This window comes from Athene cunicularia, assembly GCF_003259725.1.
Source record: "Athene cunicularia isolate RWA chromosome 4 unlocalized genomic scaffold, athCun1 chr4_part2, whole genome shotgun sequence".
Classification (NCBI taxonomy): Eukaryota; Metazoa; Chordata; class Aves; order Strigiformes; family Strigidae; genus Athene; species Athene cunicularia.
The window spans coordinates 3,597,902-3,603,049 of record NW_020799099.1 but is presented as its reverse complement, the minus strand read 5'-3'; positions in this window follow the sequence as shown (position 1 = coordinate 3,603,049).

Sequence of the window (5,148 nt, the reverse complement as noted above, 5' to 3'; positions counted from 1 at the left end):
ATGCTCAAGTTACTATTACTGAGAAAAGTACATACTTCTGTGAAATCTGTGAATTGAGTACCTATACCAGGTGGTATTTGGAATGTTTATGGCATGACTTTTGAAGCCTAAAAGTTGGTCATGAGATTGTATTTCAATTCTGATGGAGAATTCGTAGCCTTTGCTTTTATTAATATCTGTTTAAGACCATGCATTTCAAAATAAAGCAACTCTCTCATCATTCATAATTTTCAGTAGTGTGTTTTGTGACAATATATGGTTAAATTTGAGTTCCTGTCTGCCTCTTCTGCTGCCTCCTGACTTCTCAATAAAAAATATTTAAAGGGTGACTCCGTGGAGTACTGGTGGCATTTCAAGATTATTATCTTATGTAGTTTTTTGTTTGTTTAGGGTAGGGCCAGATTTTGACTGGAGCCTGATATGATCGTCCGAGAATATAAATGAGATGATGTCTACAAAGTTGGGTGGAGGTCATCTTGCACAAACTGTCATGGTACTCTTCTGGTTGAGTGATCCTGCATGAACCTATCACTCATGTTTGACTTTTAGAGCTTGAAACCACATTGCTTGGGTGATTCAAAGGAGAAAGATATTAAGGGTACTAGGAAAGGGCGAAGTAGGAACTAGGCTCCATAGCCATTTGCAGTGGCAATGTGATGAAATTATGTTCTTGTATTGTGGAGCTTGTTAGCTTGCCTCTTACCTTGTGACAAGACTTTAGCAGACCTCATAAAACAGCAATCGTTAGGATTCCAGCTGGAATGTGCAAGTCACAAAATCCTGATACTACTGGCTATGAAATACTGCATGGTGTTGTGTTTTGTAAAAGCAATGATAGATATTAGCTGTGATACAGCTTGAAAATATTTGCAATCTGTTTCTTGGCTCTTTTCTTTCTACTCTCAGGCTGACCCATGATGCCAGATGTCCATCTGCAAACTTTTATTGTGCCTATGTATTTTATCAGACATTCTGGGGTGATGTAGCTCTGGGATTATTTTTGCTGATAAAGGATGTCTTTAACATACTCAGGTGTATAAGCATCATGGTCTGCACTTGGTGGACCTCTTCTGGGAAAATGTCTGTAGCACCTCTTGGGACTGGCACCGTTTTTTTGGCAGACCATTTCTTTTCTTGGTGTTTTTGGGTAGTGGGGAACAAATACTCAGGTGTTTCAATTCTGTTCACATATCCCCTTTCTGCCTTCCCTTCTAACCCCCCAGTGCTTTGTTTTAACATCACCTGTTATGTTCTGAGTGGTGACTGACCATGGATCCTCTGGTGAGACACTTCAGCTCATCTAACAAGTATCTATTGCTAGAAGGGATGATCTCTCCTCATCCCTCCCACAGCCTCATCTGTGCTATAGTTGGCACCACCTCTAGCACCGAGTTCAGCAAAAGGACAGATTGGTTTGCTGAATTGGCAGGAAAACATTTGCGCTTATTCCCTCTTACATTGCATTCGTTTCTGATGGATTTAATGCATTGAAGCAGCTCACTGAGATGTCAAGAAAAGTGCCAGAGCTGATGTGAGGGAGGTGGTAGGATGGGATGGAGGGGCAGGAACTGCCCCTTTCCAGCAGATCTAGTCACTGCCTGTCTTGTGGTACTGTATCCTGAACTGTCTCGTCTGTAAAATGCAGGACAAGACACGTCTTCCTTGATGGGTGTCTTGGAAGAGGATGAACAGATAGAGTCCATGCAGTTGTCACCTATGTTACATTTCAGGTTAGAATAGTAATTTCAGGACCGTATTACAATTAATGTTAGGACAGCCCCACAACTCTGGGAAGACCAATAGTGAGACTGAGATTTCTGGATGTAGAGAACCAACAGAACCACACCTGTAGAGTGGTTTTATGCAAAACTTCACCAAGTCCTGTAGATACCTGTGGCAACAGGGATGGATACAAAAATGAGAGCATTTTTTAGTGTGGAGAAGCAGCCAGTGAGGACTGTAGAGAGGATGTACAGAGAGAGGCTGTCATCTCTGTCTGGAAGTCACCTGGGGTATCCTGCTGCACAGACTTGTTAGGCTGAGCAGTTTCTGGGAAACAGTATGTGGATTCAGTTCATTGGGTTGGTGTGCCTCTGAATATGTAAATATGAAGGATTAATGCTGTGGTTTTACAGATGTTTACAGAGTCACTCCGGATGTTTTGCTGACAGTAATGTAGTTCATTCAGGAAAATTGAGGAAAAAGACCTGAAGTGCTTGTGTCCTTAGAAATGCGGGAATTTCTCAAAGCTGAAGAGGTCTACAGAACTGCCCCATATTGCCAGTTTTAATTTATTTCAGTCCTAACCTACTGCTTGCTTTACTGCTTCAGGAAGTAATGTCTTCCAGAATGTTTGACTATCTGTGCTTGAGCCACAACCAGTGATTGCAAGGTGTTAGAATTTGATGCTGAAGAGCAGAGCAAGGTGTCTCAAAATAAGACTGAGTTTCAGTGATCAGGCTTTATTAAGATGGATCAGTATTGTCCACGTGATACTATATTAGGAGAAAATGCTGTTAGGAGAGAGAGGTGTCTGGCCTTCCTGCTGATTTTATGTGGTGTGAGGCAAGGCAATGCGACTGCTGGTGCTTGTAGCCGTGGCATCCTTCAGGAGCATGTTCTTGCAGTGAAGTCTGGAGCGGCGTGATTTAAACCAGCAGATAGATTTAAACCAGAATAGAGAGTACTTGTAATGGTCTGGCTGAAGCAATAGAGAGCCAAGTAGGTTCTTCCAAGCTCCTTTGTTGTCAGGAAAGTGCTTATGTCCCTTCTTAGTATGGTTCAAAGGTATTCAGAACAAGCAGTGGGTCTTTATTCGGAGAGCTGGAAGCTGGGGAAGTGACTACAGTCTGATCCCTCTCTCTGTGGTCCTGCAGACCCAAGTTCTTGGCTCCCCAGTACAGGCTGGGTCCCATAGTGTATTCTGTCTGCCTCCTCAGAGGGCTCACAGTGGGCTGTGAAAGTGAGCAGTGTTATCCAGATATTTGAAGGAGAGCCTAGAAATGCACTGTACCTTTTATTTTTTGGTGTTAGGGAATTTGGTTTTCTACAAATAAGAACTCTTTATACTCAAGTGAAGCTGCATTCAAAAGCAGATTAGAGCCTTTTTATGAAGACTCTGGTTCACCACTGTGTGGGTCAGCAGTGATTGACAGCTGTTGTCCTTCACTGCAGCTCGTGCTGTTCCCCGTGGATGCATTATGCGAATGTCAGCGTAGGGTGGTTACACAGCTTGATGGAAGGGGATGGAATAGATAGAGGATGAAGTAAGTCTCCTGGCTTAATGCTGCCTTTGGATTGTCCTTGCAGTAAAAGAGGTGGACAGGCACCACAGTGAAATAGGGTGTGTGCATGTGTATGGATTTTGATTGTTGTTTTTTTTTTGTTGGCTTTCTGAAAAAATATTCATTAAAGACTCAGTGATTAGTTCAGTTTCATTGGTACTGGAGATGGGGGAAATGCAAATCCAGCATAGTCACTGTCTCTTAACCTTTTGACCAGATTAAGAGCAATCAATCCTAAAGGGCAATTTAATTCACAGGCACTCCTTATCAGCTTGTTTTCTTCCTACTCTTGTCTCCTATGCCATCTCCCTGGCACGCCTGGTGCCTGACCCAGTTCCTCTTTCACTGCTGTGCTTCAGACTCTCTTGAAATCCAATTTGCTGATTCTTCTTGATATTTCTAAAATCCTGCTTTTCCTTTTCAACTGTGACACTAAGGCTTGTTAAGCTTATGGGTCGGCAATTTCTCACCACTGCTCTGGCGGCCTTTTCCTTTCATCGAATCTGTTACTGCTCTAACATCAGTTACAGCCCTAAAGTACTGTGGAATATTGAATAGCGTGAGTTGTGCCTGAAGGAGCACTAAAAATACCTTTATAAAATGATACATTTTATTTTCTCTGTGTTCTGAAGGGATGTTTTGGGGCTTGTCTCAGGTTGTCCCTGTTTTTTTGTATGTTTATTTTGCTGCAAGTGAAAAACTGGTCATACTTATGAAAAGATTAGTGAATGCATGGTAAACAAAGAGCTGAAATTCTGCAAGTTCTGTACGTGTCTTCTGGTATTGGTCAGTGACACCATTAAGTTGGCTAAATAGTTGTATCAGCTTTGTTCTAAAGGTGAACAAATGAAAGTGGTTATTCTGCGATTTACTTCAGTGAATTCTAAATGAAGTGAAAGCAGTTGAAAGAAACATGATGGATTACCTTGTCCTAGTTAAGAAAAGTCCTTTGGGAAAAGTCCTAAAACCCATGTGTGAACATGCATTCATTGTTTTGATAAGAAAACCCTTAAACTTTGTTCTAAACCAAGAATTTGGGGTAAAAGGTATCAATAGCTTGGAGACTAGTCTTAATTACCCGTATCCAGTAAAAAATATTCTTCTCTGGTAAAGTTAGTAATCTTTTCTGCTCGGTTTTGCCCTCTTGACTTTAAATGATGCAGTCAGCTCATCTAAGGAGACTGCAAGCAGTGTGGCAACTAGGTGTTTAGAAGAATTTTATACGGTGGTGTACTTGCAGTTTCTGGCACTTGAAATCCTTATGTAATGTCAAGCAATTGCTGTTTACTTTACTCAGCAGCACAAAATACCCAAGCTGTGTTTTGTAAGCAGAATGCAGAAACTGTAGTGGTTTTAACTTTTAAAGAGCTTGGCGATGTTTGATCACCAGTTTATGCCAGCTTGTGAAATGGAGAAATGTAATTGTGTGTTTTAAACATGGACACAGAGGCAAGGAGCGCTAAGCCAGACTCTTGCTAGAAATATTGTATGTCACGTTATTCTGAAATTGCTTTTCTGTGGGATGACTTTACTGTCTTTACATGAAATTTATAGGGAGCATTTGAGGATGCTGTGTATTTGGTAATCAGTGTTTCCTGGGGAGGATTTCCAGTGTGGTAGGTATGTGTTAGGTGGAGTTGGATATTTGTAGGAATTGAGGTCAAGATATAAATGAGAATAGGTGGAGAACCTGAATAGAGAAATAATTTTCATTGTATTCAGTATTTGTTCTACTTAAGATAAAACCTCTTAGTCTGTGAATGTCCATATTATGTGGTAGACAAGCTAGCTGGTTGATATTTAAGCAGTTACACATGTTATTATTCTGTTTAAAGCCTTAGGTTTACTGTTAAGTGTAACCAGA